Consider the following 17,555-nt stretch of genomic DNA (forward strand, 5'->3'; position numbering starts at 1 on the left):
TGAGAGAGTGATAAGTAAATTGTTAGAGGAAGGAGGCATCTCAGTAAAATCAAGAACAGTCAGGGCATACATTGATACAATACAAAAATGTAGCCCATGGCTTTTTAAGGAGGAGTTGTTAAATATATCACAATGGAACCATCATGGTGAAGATTTAAAAATAATAGAAAAGAACAGCCCAGGAACTCTGCAAGTTGGCACATTGTCATTGTGGACATTTGTATCTGGTTTGCTTAGTCCAAAGCCTTCAGTTCGGACAAAGATAGAGGAAGAAAGCTTAGAGCAGAAAAGCCATCAGGGGGAAAGTTACAAAAGGAGACTGCTACTAACAACTTTCTATCACCAGAGGGCATAAGTGTCCAACCAACAGTGCCATCTCTACAGGAGACTGCTACTAACACCTTTCTGTCACCAGAGGACGTAAATGTCCAACTAACAAGACCACCTCCATATGCTGGGAGGCCCCCAACCCCCGAAGTTGATAGTTCGGATCCTGAGACAGGATCTCAAGTATTAATATGCCCTGTATTTGAGGTAGGAGGGCAGCGAATTCACCATGTTTTAAATTTCAAAATAGTGAAGCAGCTAAAAGAGGCTGTAACAACCTATGGTCCTCAAGCACCCTTCACTGTAAGCTTGGTCGAATCCATTAACAACTTGAACATGACGCCAGCAGATTGGGCTAATATGTGTAAAACTGTGCTAAATGGAGGTCAATACCTGTCATGGAAGGTTGCCAATGAGGAATTTTGCAAGGATACGGCTAGGCGAAATGCAGCAGCTGGTTATCCTTAGAGAAATCTAGATATGTTGTTAGGAAAGGGACCTTATGAGGATAAGCAGCAACAAATTGCATATGATCATGGCGTATACGCACCAATTGCTGTAGAGGGAGTTAGGGCATGGAAGACTTTACAAGGACATGGAGGTTTACAAGGTCAATTATCTAAGGTAATACAAGGAGCTAATGAATCTTACGCTGAATTTGTAGATAGGCTTATTCAAACAGCTACCAGAGTTTTTGGGAATACAGAACAAGCAATGTCATTAATAAAACAACTGGCTTATGACCAAGCAAATCGTTGGTGCAGAGATATCATTAGACCATGGAAACATAAAGATTTAAACACATATATTAAATTATGTAGAGACATTAATGAACAAGAGGAAGTCATGGCAGCTGCAGTAAAACAGGCTTTAGATGCCAGAGACATTAATGAACAAGGGCAAATTGTGGCAGCTGCAGTAAAACAGGCTTTAGATGCCAGGCCAAGAACATGCTACAATTGTGAACAAACAGGACATTTTAAAAGGAATTGCCCCATAGGACAAGGGTTTAACAAAACTAGGTATCAAAGGAGTTGAATACTGGGTATTTGCCCACGATGCAGTAGAGGGAGACATTGGGCTAATGAATGCCGCAGTCTGGCTGGGCACAATTCAGGAGCCACTTGTCAAAAGAAACAAACTTTATTTTTGAACCACACATGCCACACAAAACCGCTCCTCAGGGAAAATCCCTCAGAGCCCAACTGCCACCACAGGCTTCCCACAAGCCTCTCTCACAACCACAAGCCTCTTCACATCCCACAATCCTCCTGCTTTTGAGGCCGATTGTCTGGGTCACATGGGCAGAGCCAAAAAAGTTCCCCAATGAGCAGCTCCGTGGTCTGAAAGGGCAGGGAAACAGCCCAATGAGCATCACTGCAGAGGAGCAAATCAGCTAGATGTTGCTGGGGCCGCTGTGAGCCAATCATCAGCTGGAAGTCTGAAAGTTTGCTGGGGCCCCTTCGGCTGTGGCTCTCAACAGTATATTAGTGAACTTTGAGCAACATTAATAAAGCTCATGGTTCTACCTTCATAATCCAGGAATACTCCTATTTGGCCAATGGACCTTGGTACATATTGAAGTACAATTGGGGAGGAGATAAAAAGAGTGCAATAGAAACCTTCCTTAACACATCCAAGAAGGAAGAGCCCCTCCACCTCATCCATCTTGTAATTTCTTTTCTTTTTCCAATAATCATTACAGATTCCACAAGCCCAGTTCCAAGAGTCTCCTACTTCCACCTCCCATTAATATCTTCCAGTGGTAAAAGTCTGAGTACCCCAGGAAAGAAAGAAACCTGATGTTGGATTGATCCAGAAGGCACCTTGTGGATCACATTCTACATTCATGCTTCTCAACTCTCTATACAAGAAGACGTGGCAGTTGGCTCTCTCAGGACACAGAGTAATAGCAACTGCAAGAAAAATATTGCAGACATGAATGTAAAAAATAAGAAGTTAAAGTCCTAAAAAAGTCTTCCTGTGAAGAAATGATATTACTGAGAAATGTGAAATTGTAACAGCAACAATGAGTTTGGTTGTAAAAATCTAATAAATCATGGGCATGAATAGTAAATCTACAGAACAAACAAATTCCTTACCGCAGATAAGAAATTTGTTGACAATGTGAAAAATCAAATATTGAGTCAAATATGAAACCAATGTCTTTTAATTTAATTTTTATTTCAAAATAGCTACAGAGAGGATGCCCTGAACACTCTGGAGGCATCAAGAATAAGTATCAGAAAAATATTCCTATTTCAAAAAAATGGTGTCATTATTTGGATGAGAAGTGAAGATTTTCTCTCTTGTAAGCTTTTCTAGATAACTAGATAAAAATCTATTTATACATTTTAGAAATTATCACTTTATGAAATTAATTCTTATTCACAGTTCCTAAATATTCAAATACTTTGTAAATGCTGTTGGAATCCACTTGAATCCTGTTATTTCTCAAAGTTTTTAATTTTAGAAAGAGTAATTTAAAATTTATTTATGTAAAACTTTTCACTATCCCTAAGTTTTCTGCATGCTCTGCACTGCCCTGCATTTATAAGATTTAACATGTAGCTTTTTATATTGAGCAAACTGAAATCAATTTTATTTTTATTTTCATTTCTTGGTGACAAAGTTGATTTCTTCTCTTAGATTTTCTCTAGCTATTCAAAATTTTATGCCATATAAATCATATATATCCATGGTAAAAACAACATAAAGTTCTATTCAACTATTTACCCTGCAAAGCTTCTCTTAAAAATTCAAATTTAACAGAATAAAGTAGCTTATGTCTGAAACCCCAGAAGACTGGGATAAGAACATGAAAAGTTCAATGCCAGCTTGGGCAAATTAGTGAGACTCTGTTACAAAAAGAAAAAAGTGGGGGCTGCATATCTGGCTAACTGCTGGGGTGCTTGCCTAACATGTGGGAGGCCCCAAGTTAAAATGCCAGGACCATTTTTTTTTAAATAATGAACATATAGAACAACTGCATAAATTTGTATGTGAAATTGAATAATGAAACTTAAATCTGAGTGTGGGTCCATTTATTAAAATTTCCAATTATTATATCACTTGTTTTATATATACCTCAGGACATATGAGCCTGGATTATATTTAAATGGTTTTTTATCTTTCAGTCTTTATACTGTAAATTTGACTATAGAGACATACTCAAGGATTTGCAGTCATATTATTTATTTATAAAAATAAATAAAATATTTAATAAAAGGGAAATACCAGCCATGTGGTCCTAACAACAAATAATACACATGAGAATACTGCCAATGGGCTTATGCTTACCTCAGAAGCAGGTGAGCCTGTGGATTAATCCAGTGATGGGCCCTGCACTGAGTTCTGGATTCACAGGCTGGGCTATATACAGATGCATAGATTCAATCCTGCAAGAAGGAAGATGCAGTTAAAACCCACTTGAATCAAAGTGTGAAATATGATATATCAAGAACTATGTAATGTTTTGAACAACCAACAATAAAAATTAAAAAAAAATAAAAAAAAGAAAGCAAAAAAAAATATATATATATGTACAGTCAGAAAATCATGACTTTTCTTGATAAGACACTTTATAAGAATTCTTGCAATAAACAGATGTGGAAATACAGAAATTATCACTTTGTGAAATTAATTCTTATTCACAGTTCCTACATATTTAAATATATTGTAAATATATTGTAAATGCTGCACTGAAATCTCCCTATCTGCAGACACAAGCTTCTCTAAAAACTGGAACTGACTGTTGCCTCCTTCACAGGGAAAGTGTCTTAAGAATCCTAGGCAGTGATATCGCCTTCCTGGAGCTGAGCTAGCCTGGAGGACCCACACAGTTGTAATGTTTTGAGTTTCTTTCAACTATCATTTAAAACTGTGAAAATATACAAAATTAACAAATCTCTAGAAGTTTCACACATTGGATCACTCTATCTCTACTGTTAGCCTGGGTTCCCACTATTAGCTCTATGAGGTGTTTAACTCCATCAACCTTGTGAACACTTAGTATTTCTCCTTCATCTGCATAGGCTTTCCAGAACTGAAAAGAAAACCAGGAATGGAAAAATTTTGAAATAATTTCTCTATTGCAACATTTTTATTGAAGCTACTCCCAAAATTACTGAGAATAGGAACTAAGAGAGATGTCAAATTAGGTGGAGAAAGAAAAAAGTAGATCAATGACAATAGTGACTGAGTATTCCAATGAATTATGCACTGTGGTAGTCCTGACTAGTACTGTAAAAACTGCAAAAGCATCTGCTGGGAGGTAGGTAAACATTCACTTGTACAGTGTGTCTCCAAAGACCTGAAAAAAGAAAATTAAAAAGTCTGAGTGATTTTCACAAGAACCCTCTAACATTAGGTACAGTGTGAGATTTTTGAATCAGCTCCAGAAGCTACTAGTTCCCCAAAAGTTCTATCTTCCACCCTGGGTTGCATTTACCACTTTTTCTCAACTCAAAAGAAAACAGTCCACTATAGAATTCTGGTAAAGTCTGGTTCTCCAACATTCTGTGTTCCTGGAAGGGGAAGAGGCTGTGAAGTCTGGGCTCTGCTGCAAACGTACATAAATCCCAGCCATTGTCCAAAGGCCCTGTGTCTCAGGTGAGCAAACACAAAGGAGTAGCAATAAGGTCTATATTCCTGAATAATCTCATCTTTTTATGTCTCTGAATTAACCAGAATACCCATGTTCAGCTCACTATTTGGTGAATTTCTAAAAGTCCCAAATACGTTGTTGATTTTCAGAGGGGGCCTATACATTAATCATTCCATACATTTTTGGTACTTACAGATAACATAGGAGGGATCCTTGGTTTTTAGAAATCCTTGGAAGAAGTGACCTATTAGCAAAGTAACCACAGTTGTGGGGAAATATATTTGTACACCCAAACTGGAAGCAACAGGGGAAGTGGATTTCAGTTGTGAAATGCAACAGCTATACATGCCTGTCCTACATCCCCATGTATCAGTAGTTACCTGGAGTGACTCCACATCTGGTCTGTGGCATATTTCCTTCAGCTCCTCATATATTCCTCTTAAGATCTCTTTCATATGAGCCATTCTGGCTTTACTATCTTTGAGCTGCTCAAAAATGTCTTTACTCTCTTTTTGGAGCCTCTCTGAATGATGCCATTCTTCCTCATAGCAAAAATGCAGGCATCTTCCCATATTAAAATCTAATTGCTTCCCTTCTTAAATTTATGTAGTTCTGCAGTAAAATTAAATTCACCAAAATATAGACCTATCCCTCTAACTCCTGTTGAATCTTCCTAATTCTAGGACTTACCTTTCCTATGTTTATATATGAATATACCACCATTGAAATTCCACATCATGTACTATCACAAGAATGGGATTCTAATCAGAATAAGTTATAATCTAGGTATGCATAATATGTCAAAATACATTCTACTGTCATGTGTATTTTTAAAGGACAAACAAAAAATAAAGAAACTCCCAGATTCTTGTTTGTCTTATTAACAATTATATTCAAGCCTTAATCTTGTCAAATTTTCAGAATCCACAAACTTGTATTCCTTTCCTTTTTACAAATACCCATGCATCTTTTCTTTCTTTCTTTCTTTCTTTCTTTCTTTCTTTCTTTCTTTCTTTCTTTCTTTCTTTCTTTCTTTTAATGTTGATATAGAATCTCATTAATTTGCTGAGACTGCACTACCATGTCCTTTACTCTGCATCATGGTCCACAGTTTTATTCAACAGGATACATTTACTTAATTCATGATATAGAGTTTTCTAAAACAATCCACACAAAAATAAATTTGTTTTATCCTTTCCAACCCATATGTGAGGAAACATAACCCATTTCATACTTAAGGACTTTAGACTACAATGAATGGATTGAAATCCATTCGCTTTTCTTGAGTTTAAGCCAAGTCACTTAAACCTACCTACTGTAACCTCAGAGTACAATAGTCATCTCCATGCACTTCACCCAGCTAACTGTCATTCTGAAGTGTCATTTAGCATCCGACCCTATTATCTCTCTGAAACCATTTTCTTCAATTCTCTTCAAAACTCATTTCAATCTATGACATCAACTTCAATATGACTTCAGTAACCTCCTTCCCAATATACCAAGTGCAATTACTTGACATGTGCTTCTCTCTGGGTTGACACTCTATGGCTATGTTCCTCTTCAGGACTTAACCTCAAAGTAATCTTTAGTGAAAAATTTTGCCACCAACTATTTAAAATTTAAACATCATCTCCAGTCTCTTCCTTTTTACTCATTTTCAACTTTCCTGCTTAATTAGTCTAAAAAAGTTATTATACTCTAATATATTAAGAATTTTACTTATTTACATGATGGCCATTTTCCTTTCTGATTTGTATCCTAACCTTTCCAATAAGAGATTTTTGCAGCCTTGTTTTCTGCCTTATTTTCTAACTTATTATTTGTAATAGAGTTTTCATGAAACAATTTTTAAAATAATTTTCATTTAAATTAAAATACACTCAGGATAAATATACACAAAGAAAATTAGTTATTTGAAAATTATTTTCAAATTTGTAAATTTCCACTCAAAACACAAAGCTATGTCACTCATCATATTTCCCCTCCATATTTTACATTATGTTGTTAAATATTAATTGTTTGGGGTAATTTCAGACTGTTCTTATATTTGAACAATTTATCTCCCTCTATGAAATTTTCCACTCATTTCTGATCACTTATTTTTCACAAGCAGTCAGCTTAATCTGCTTTGGAAGCTGCATTTGAATTTTCAGTGACTACCAAATGCCACTTTTGCCTGTCACTTACATCATCCCAGCACATATGACATTGTGAAATGGCCCAGTTTTTTGTTGCTGTTGTGTAAGTACTAAGTGTACCTTTACCTGTAGTAAAGCAGAGTGATTTTGATAATATCTGTGTCTCAACTAGAAACCCTAGATAAGGGCCATACTGCTCTAAATAGAAACTGAGGAAATACTTTGACTATTGACTCCTCCCCTTTCTCGTTCAATCCTAGAGAACACTAGAGTTTCAGATCTATTTCCTACATTAAACATTGCATATATGCCCCCCTAACTTCATGTTGAAGGCAGAAGCATAGCACTAACCTCTCATGTGTCCATAGTAAACATCTCCATGGTTAGGTTTCTGTGACTTTCACAATATTTTTCCCATAAACATTGCATTTTTCTTCAGCAGATTCTCCTGTAAAAGAACCATAAATTAGAGAAGCAGCAAAAAAAAAATAGTGTAACATTCAGATCTTCACATAGGCAAGAAACCAGAAATGAGAGATAAATTAACCCCATTGAAAATAACAGGGACATTTTTTTTTTGTTCCTTTCAGATATTTGCCAAATATGGGAAGCCTGAGACTTAGAAGCCAGAAGAGATTCTGAATGGGAAACAGAGAGTCATCCGTTCCCCAAGGAAACAGACCCATGTTGATTTCTTTGTTCTTATAGGCATGGATCTTCAGAGAAATCACTTGCCCTGTGCTCCTCAGCAGCACTTTCGATTGGCCATGTCTGTGAGCTTCATGCTTCTGGGATTTAGAGCACAGCAAACAGAGAAAGTTCTTGTCTTCTTCACAGAAAATCTTCTTCATCTCCTTATGAGTCTCACACATGTGTTCCTCAGAGATCAGAAATTACCAAATACTGTTTTTTTCTGGCAAGGGCTGCCAGTTTCTTCACATGAACATTTGTTTTAAAGTCTCTTTTCTGTACCATGTGCTTGCACACAGAGAAAGTATCAAGATCTGGGAGATCATGCCAGCTAAGGTAGACACGGGGCCTACAAAAGCTGTGCCCACAGGCTAAGGTGACTGGATCTATAAAGTACTTCATGCAGATAGGGCAGATGATTTCCTTCTGGAAGGCTTGCATGATTCTGGAATCCATATTTCTGAAGAAGAAGAAGAAGAAGAAGAAGAAGAAGAAGAAGAAGAAGAAGAAGAAGAAGAAGAAGAAGAAGAAGAAGGAGAAGAAGAAGAAGAAGGAGAAGAAGAAACAACATGTCATTTCTGAGCCTGATTAGGCAAAATGGTTCTCGAGACCCATACCTGGGGAGTAATAACTACATTTTATTTTCTTAAAAAATGGTCATTAAAGTAGTACAAACTCTATTCTATAATACAAAAGAAGAACTGAATCACAAGGAGAGCCTTCAGCTTTATGTCAGGCATAATTCTGACTAGATAACTCATATTCCTGCCACACTGATTTTCTGCTCCCACCAGAATAGAAATTTGAGTCTTAATCCTCTGGCTGTGGGTGTAGAACTTGGGTAATAAGGGGCCTACAAACAATTATAATTGTTGCCATTCATATTTTCAATAAATGGAAAATGGAAGCAGGTTTATCTGCGAAAGTCTATTTGGGTCAATGAAGTATGAGAAGTTCACACAGAAGTTCTATAAAATATCTTTGGAGAGCAGGACACAGAAGCCCAGCTCTTTAAAAGTAAAACTAACAAAAAACATATATATATATATATATATATATATATATATATATATATATATATATATATATATATAAAACTAATAAGAAGTATAATTATAAAATGGAATGTTTTTTTATGTCAACCAGAAGCTGGATGTTCCACAAAAGATGCCTGCAGGCTGGAGAGCTGGAAGAACCAGTAGCTGTATAGTCCAAGAGGCTGAAGCCTCAAAACAAAAGGGATCAAGTCCAAGTCCAAGACTGCAAGTTTCTGGAAACTCCCTAGTGAATCACTGGCAGAGTGTGCTTTGGAGGAGTGAAGAAGCCAGAATCAAACATTTTCAGATGGTCAAAACAGCAATCAAGAATCAGTTCAAGTCATCCATAATTATGTGTTGTGGTCTGTTTGTCTCTTGAACTTGAGGAGAGTTTGTTTTATGAACATAGCAGCACCATCGTTTGGGGCATATATATTGATGATAAATGGGATGTATTCAAAGTAAAAAGTTTTTTTCTCAGCAAGAGAAATAATAAGTGAGAACAATTTTTTTCTGGGAACAAATTTTTACCCCTCACACTTCAGATGAAGCTCTAATATCCAGAGTATACAAAGATCTCAAAAAAGTTAAATAACAAAAAACAAATAACCCAATGAACAAATGGGCCAAGGATCTGAACAGACACTTCTCAGAGAAGGACATACAATCAATCAACAAATACATGAAAAAATGCCCACCATCTCTAGCAATCAGAGAAATGCAAATTAAAACCACTCTAAGATACCATCTCACTCCAGTAAGAATGGCAGCCATTATGAAGTCAAACAAAAACAAACGCTGGTGAGGTTGTTGGGAAAAAGGAACACTTGTACACTGCTGGTGGGACTGCAAATTGGTGCAGCCAATTTGGAAAGCAGTGTGGAGATTCCTTGGAGACCTGGTAATGGAACCACCATTAGACCCAGCTATTCCCCTTCTCAGACTATACCCAAAAGACCTAAAAAGAGCATACTACAGGGACACAGCTACATCAATGTTCATAGCAGCACAATTCACAATAGCTAGAACCAACCTAGATGCCGTTAAATAGATGAATGGATAAAAAAAGTGTCATTTATACACAATGGAACACTACTCAGCACTAAAAAAATAACAAGATCATGGCATTTGCAGGGAAATGGATGGCATTATAGATTATGCTAAGTCAAGTTAGCCAATCCCTGAAAAACAAATGCCAAATGTCTTCTCTGATATAAGGGGGTGACTCAAAATAGAGTAGGGAGGAAGAGCCTGAGAAGAAGATTACCATTAAACAGGGAAGAGTGGTGGAAGGGAATGGGAGGGAGAAGGGGAGTTGAACAGAAGATGAAAGGAGACCCTCATCGTTATACTACCATGTCTCAAAATACAAATAAATTAATAAATAGGGAGATTACTCAGGGGTCAAGAACCCACTAAGATCAATTCTCAATACCAACAGAGAGAAAGAGTAATGTACCCACAATTTGGAGGAATTGAACATATTACAAATGATACAATTTCTTTACATCATTATTTTTCTCATGGATATGCCCCACAATCTCTTTCATATATATATATATATATATATATATATATATATATATATATATATACATATATGTTTTTTGTGAGTTTTACTTTTAAAGAGCTGGGCTCTCTGGTGAACTTCTCATACTTCATTGGCCCAAGTAGACTTTCCCCAATAAACCTGCTTTCATTTTCCCTTTATTCAAAAGATGAATGGAAACAATTATAATTGTTTGTAGGCCCCTTATTACCCAAGTTCTACACCCACAGCCAGAGGATTAAGACTCAAATTTCTATTCTGGTGGGAGCAGAAAATCAGTGTGGCAGGAATATGAGTTATCTAGTCAGAATTATGCCTGACATAAAGCTGAAGGCTCTCCTTGTGATTCAGTTCTTCTTTTGTGTTATAGAATAGAGTTTGTACTACTTTAATGACCATTTTTTAAGAAAATAAAATGTAGTTATTACTCCCCAGGTATGGGTCTCGAGAACCATTTTGCCTAATCAGGCTCAGAAATGACATGTTTCTTCTTCTTCTTCTTCTTCTTCTTCTTCTTCTTCTTCTTCTTCTTCTTCTTCTTCTTCTTCTTCTTCTTCTTCTTCAGAAATATGGATTCCAGAATCATGCAAGCCTTCCAGAAGGAAATCATCTGCCCTATCTGCATGAAGTACTTTATAGATCCAGTCACCTTAGCCTGTGGGCACAGCTTTTGTAGGCCCCATGTCTACCTGGCTGGCATGATCTCCCAGATCTTGTTACCTTCTCTGTATGCAAGCAGATGGTACAGAAAAGAGACTTTAAAACAAATGTTCATGTGAAGAAACTGGCAGCCCTTGCCAGAAAAAAGACAGTCTTTGGCCATTTCTGAGCTCTGAGTAACACATGTGTGAGGCTCATAAGGAGATGAAGAAGATTTTCTGTGAAGAAGACAAGAACTTTCTCTGTTTGCTGTGCTCTAAATCCCAGAAGCATGAAACTCACAGACATGGCCAATCGAAAGTGCTGCTGAGGAGCACAGGGCAAGTGATTCCTCTGAAGATCCATGCTTATAAGACCAAAGAAATCATCATGGGTCTGTTTTCTTGGGGAATGGATGACTCTTGTTTCCCATTCAGAATCTCTTCTGGCTTCCAAGTCTCAGGCTTCCCATATTTGACAAACATCTGGAAGTAACAAAGAAAACATAATGACCCTATTATTTTCAATGAGGTTAATTTATCTCTCATTGCTGATTTCTTTCCTATGTGAAGGTCTGAATGTTACACTATCTTTTTGCTGCTCCTCTAATTTATGGTTCTTGTACAGAAGAATCTGCTGTAGAAAATGCAATGTTTATGGGAAAAATATTGTGAAAGTCACCTGACTATGAACTCATGGGAGGTTAGTGCTATACTTCTGCCTTCAAATGAACTTAGGGGGGCATATATGCAATGTTTAAAGTAGGAAATAGATCTGAAACTCTAGTGTTCTCTAGGATTGAACGAGAAAGGGGAGGAGTCAATAGTCAAAATATTTCCTCAGTTTCTATTTGAGCAGTATGGCCCTTATCTAGGGTTTCTAGTTGAGACACAGATATTATCAAAATCACTCTGCTTTACTACAGGTAAAGGTACACTTAGTACTTACACAACAGCTATAAAAAACTGGGCCATTTCAAAATGTCATATGTGCTGGGATGATGTAAATGGCAGGCAAAAGTGGCATTTGGTAGTCACTGAAAATTCAAATGCAGCTTCCAAAGCAGATTAAGCTGACTGCGTGTGAAAAATAAGTGATCAGAAATGGAAAGTGGAAAATTTCAGAGAGAGGGATAAAAGGTTCAAATATAAGAACAGTCTGAAATTACCCCAAACAATTAATATTTAACAACATAATATAAAGTATGGAGGGGAAATATGATGAGTGACATAGCTTTGTGTTTTGAGTAGAAGATTACAAATTTGAGAATACTTTTTAAATAACTAATTTTCTTTGTGGATGTTTATCCTGAGTGTGTTATAATTTAAATTAAAATTAATTTAAAAATTGTTTCATGATAACTCTATTACAAATAATAAGATAAAACTATGGCAGAAAACAAGGCTGCAAAAATCTCTTATTGGAAAGGTTAGGATACAAATCAGAAAGGAAAATGGCCATCATGTAAATAAGTAAAATTCTTGATATATTAGAGCATGATAACTTTTTTTTAGACTAATTAAGCAGGAAAGTTGAAAATGAGTAAAAGAGCAGAGACTGCAGATTAGGTTTAAATTTTAAATAGTTGGTGGCAAAATTTTTCACTAAAAATTACTTTGAGATTAATTCCTGAAGAGGAACATAGCCATAGAATGTCAACACGGAGAGAAGCACATGACAAATAATTGCACTTGGTATACTGGGAGGGAGGTTACTGAGGCCATGTTGAAGTTGATGTCATATATTGGAATGACTTTTGAAGAGAATTGAAGAAAATGGTCTCAGAGAGATAATAAGGTCAGGTGCTAAATGACACTTCAGTATTACAGTTAGCTGGGTGAAGTGCTTGGAGATGACTATTGTACTCTGAGGTTACAGTAGGTAGGTTTAAGTGACTTGGCTTAAACTCAAGAAAAGTGAATGTATTTCAATCCATTCATTGTAGTCTAAAGTCCTTAAGTATGAAATAGGTTATGTTTCCTCACATATGGGTTGGAAAGGATAAAACAAATTTATTTTTTTGTGTGGATTGTTTTAGAAAACTCTTTATCATGAATTAAGTGAATGTAACCTGTTGATTAAAACTGTGGACCATGATGCAGAGTAAAGGACATGGTAGTGCAGTCTTGTAATCTCAGCTGCTTGGGAGGCTAAGGCAGAAAGATTACAAGTTTGAGTCTAGCCTCAGAAAATTAATTAGAAAGAAAGAAAGGAGCCATGGATATTTGTAAAAAAGGAAAGGAATAAAAGTTTGTGGATTCTGAAAGTTTGACAAGATGAAGGCTTAAGTATAATTGTTAATAAGACTAACAAGAATCTGGGAGTTTCTTTATTTTATTTTTTGTTTGTCCTTTTAAAATACACATGACAGTAGAATATACTTTGACATATTATGCATACTTAGATTATAACTTATTCTGATTAGAATCCCATTCTTGTGATAGTACATGATGTGGAATTTCAATGGTGGTATATTCATGTATAAACATAGGAAAGGTAAGTCCTAGCATTAGGGAGTTTTAACAGGATTTAGAGGGATAGGTTCATATTTTGGTGAATTTAATTTTACTGCAGAACTACATAAATTTAAGAAGAGAAGCAATCAGAGTTGAATATGGGAAGATGCCTCCATTTTACTATGAGGAAGAATGGCATCATTCAGAGAGGCTGCAGAAAGAGAGGAAAGACATTTTTGAACAGCTCAAAGAGAGTAAAACCAGAATGATTCATATGACAGAGATCTTAAGAGGAATATATGAGGAGCTGAAGGAAATATGCCACAGACCAGATGTGGAGTCAGTCCAGGTAACTACTGATACGTGGGGATGTAGGACAGGCATATGTAGCTATTGCATTTCACAACTGAAATCCACGTCCCCTGTTGCTTCCAGTTTGGGTGTACAAACATATTTCTCCACAACTGTGGTTACTTTGCTAATAGGTCACTTCTTCCAAGGATTTCTAAAAACCAAGGATCCCTCCTATGTTATCTGTAAGTACCAAAAATGTATGGAATGATTAATGTATAGGCCCCCTCTGAAAATCAACAACATATTTGGGACTTTTAGAAATTCACCAAGTAGTGAGCTGAACATTGGTATTCTGGTTAATTCACAGACATAACAAGATGGGAGATTCAGGAATATAGACCTTATTGCTACTCCTTTGTGTCTGCTCACCTGAGACACAGGGCCTTTAGACAATTGCTGGGATTTATTTATGGTTGCAGCAGAACCCAGACTCCACAGCATCATCCCCTCCCACTCACACAGAATATTGAAGAACCAGACTTTACCAGGATTCTATAGTGGACTGTTTTCTTTTGAGTAGAAAAGAAGTTGGAAATGCACCCCAGGATGGAAGACAGAACTTCTTGGGAACTAGTAGCTTCTGGAGCTGATTCAAAAATCTCACACTGTACTTAATGGTAGAGGGATCTTGTGAAAATTATTCAGAATTTTTATTTTTCTTTTTGCAGGTCATTGGAGACACAATGTACAGGCGAATGTTTACCTGCCTCCAGCAGATGCTTTTGCAGTTTTTACAGTACTAGTCAGGACTACTACAGTGCATGATTCATTGGAATACTCAGTCACTATTATCATTGATCTACTTTTTTCTTCCCCCACCTAATTTGACATCTCTCCTAGTTCTTATTCTCAGTAATTTTAGGAGTAGCTTCAATAAAAATGTTGCAAAAGAGAAATCATTTCAAAATCCTTCCATTCCTGGTTTTCTTTCCAGTTCTGGAAAGCCTATGCAGATGAAGGAGAAATACTAAGTGTTCACAAGGCTGATGAAGTCAAACACCTCACAGAGCTAATAGTGGGAACACAGGATAACAGGAGAGATAGAGTGCTCCAATGTGTGAAACCTCTAGAGATTTGTTAATTTTGTATGTATAAGTTGACAGTTTTAAATGATAGTTGAAATAAACTCAAAGCATTAGAACTCTGTGGGTCCTCCAGGCTAGCTCAGCTCAAGGAAGCAGATATCACTGCCTAGGATTCTTCTGACACTCTCCCTGTTAAGGAGGCAAAAAACTCTCCAGTTTTTAGAGAAGTTTGTGACTGCAGATAGGGAGATTTCAGTGCAGACTGGAAATGGACACCAGATTTTTACTCTTATATATATGCAAGTGAACAGAAAACTAAGCATATTTACAGAATTTGACGAGTAACAGAAAGGATTACAATGGATTTCAACAGCATTTACAATATTTTAAAATATTTAGGAACTGTGAATAAGAATTCATTTCACAAAGTGATGATTTCTGTATTTCCACATCTGTGTGTTGCAAGAATTCTTATAAAGTGTCTTATCAAGAAAAGTCATGGTTTTCTGACTGTACGTATGTTCACTGCATCTTCCTTATTGCATAATTGAATCTATGCAGCTATATATAGCCCAGCCTGTGAATCCAGAACCCAGTGCAGGGCCCATCACTGGATTAATCCACAGGCTCAATTGCTTTCAAGGTAAGCATAAGTGCTTTGGTAGCATTCTCATATGTATTATTTGTTGTTAGGACCACATGGGTGGTATTTCCCTTTTATTAAATATTTTACTTATTTTTATAAATAAATAATATGACTGCAAATCCTTGAGTATGTCTCTATAGTCAAATTTAAAGTATAAAGAGTGAAAAAAAAAAAAAAACTACATAAATATAATCCAGGCTCATATGTCCTGAGGTATATATAAAACAAGTGATATAAAAATTGGTAATTTCAATAAACAGAGCTATACTCAGATTTAAGTTTCATTATTCAATTTCACAAACAAATTTATGCAGTTGTTCAGTATGTTCATTATTTTTAAAAAATGGTCCTGGCATTTTAACTTGGGGCCTCCCACATATTAGGCAAGCACCCTACCAGTTAGCCAGATATGCAGCCCCCAGTATTTTTTGTAACAGAGTCTCATTAATTTGCCCAAGCTGGCATTGAACTTTTCATCTGCTTATCCCAGTCTTCTGGGATTTCAGACATAAGCCACCTTACTCTGCTAAATTTGAATTGTTAGGAGAAGCTTTGAGGGGTAAATCATTGAATAGAACTTTATGTTGTTTTTACCATGGGTATATATGATTTATATGGCATAAAATTTTGAATAGCTAGAGAAAATCTAAGAAAAGAAATCAACTTTAGCACCAAGAAAGGAAAATAAAAATAAAATTGATTTCAGTTTGCTCAATATAAAAAGCTACATGTTAAATCTCATAAATGGAGGGCAGTACAGAGCACGCAGAAAACTTAGGGATAGTGAAAAGTTTTGCATAAATAAATTTTAAATTATTCTTTCTAAAATTTCAAAATTTGAGGAATAACAGAAAGGATTCAAGTGGATTCTGACAGCATGTACAATATATTTGAATATTCAGGAACTGTGAATAAGAATTAATTTCATAAAGTGATACTTTCTAAAATGTATAAATAGATTTTTATCCAGTTTTTTAGACAAGCTTACAAGAGAGAAAATCTTCACTTCTCATCCAAATAATGACACCATTTTTTGAAATAGGAATATTTTTCTGATACTTATTTTTGATGTCTCCAGAGAGTTCAGGACATCCTCTCTGTAGCTATTTTGAAAGAAAAATAAAATTAAAAGATATCAGTTTCATATTTGACTCAATATTTGAATTTTCACATTGTCAACAAATTTATGAGTCTGTGGTAAGGAATTTATTTGTTCTGTAGATTTACTATTCATGCCCATAATTTATTAGATTTTTACAACCAAAATCATTGTTGCTGTTACAATTTCACATTTCTCAGTAATATCATTTCTTCACAGGAAGACTTTTTTAAGACTTTAACTTCTTATTTTTTACATTCATGTCTGCAATATTTTTCTTGCAGTTGCTATTACTCTGTGTCCTGAAAGAGCCAACTGCCACATCTTCCTGTATAGAGAGTTGAGAAGCATGAATGTTGGATGTGATCCACAAGGTGCCTCCTGGATCAACCTAACATCAGAATGCTTTCTTGCCTGGGGTACTCAGACTTTTACCATTGGCAGATATTACTGGGAGGCAGAAGTGGGATACCCTTGAAACTGGGTGACTCTTGGAACTGGGCTTTTGGAGTCTGTAATGATTATTGGAAAAAGAACAGAAATTACAAGATGGATGAGATGGAGGGGCTCTTACTTCTTGGATGTGTTAAGGAAGGTTTCTATTGCACTCTCTTTACCAATTGTACTTCAATATGTACCAAGGCCCATTGGCCAAATCAAAGTACTTCTGGATTATGATGTTAGAACTGTGAGCTTTATTAATGTTGCTCAAATTTGCTGATATACAGGATTCGTTCCTGTTCCTTTTCTCCCTATCTTTAGCTTGTTTTCTGCTGTAGTCACTTCTGACCAGACATAGATAAGGACTATGCCCCAATGTATGGGAAACTCAATATCTAAGGAAGCCCTCTACCTTGGGTCTTATCAAACATGAAAAACAGGTTGTATTGTTAACTTTACATTCCTTCTAATGTTGTGAAAACCTATTTAATGTGTTATGAATTATGGTGATAATATTAAAAGCCCATATATTCCTAAAATTTATGTTT

General features: G+C 36.0%; 2 pseudogenes; one reads left to right on the forward strand and one right to left on the reverse strand.

Annotated features, from left to right (window-relative positions):
* Positions 1 to 1,803: 1,803 nt before the first annotated feature.
* Positions 1,804 to 8,217, reverse strand: LOC124098020 (tripartite motif-containing protein 49C-like; annotated as a pseudogene).
* A 2,699-nt stretch (positions 8,218 to 10,916) lies between these two features.
* Positions 10,917 to 17,355, forward strand: LOC124098021 (tripartite motif-containing protein 49C-like; annotated as a pseudogene).
* The last annotated feature ends 200 nt before the right edge of the window (positions 17,356 to 17,555 follow it).

This window comes from Marmota monax, unplaced genomic scaffold (assembly GCF_021218885.2).
Source record: "Marmota monax isolate L192 unplaced genomic scaffold, Marmota_monax_Labrador192_F-V1.1 WCK01_AAM20220418_F8-fsc00688, whole genome shotgun sequence".
NCBI lineage: Eukaryota > Metazoa > Chordata > Mammalia > Rodentia > Sciuridae > Marmota > Marmota monax.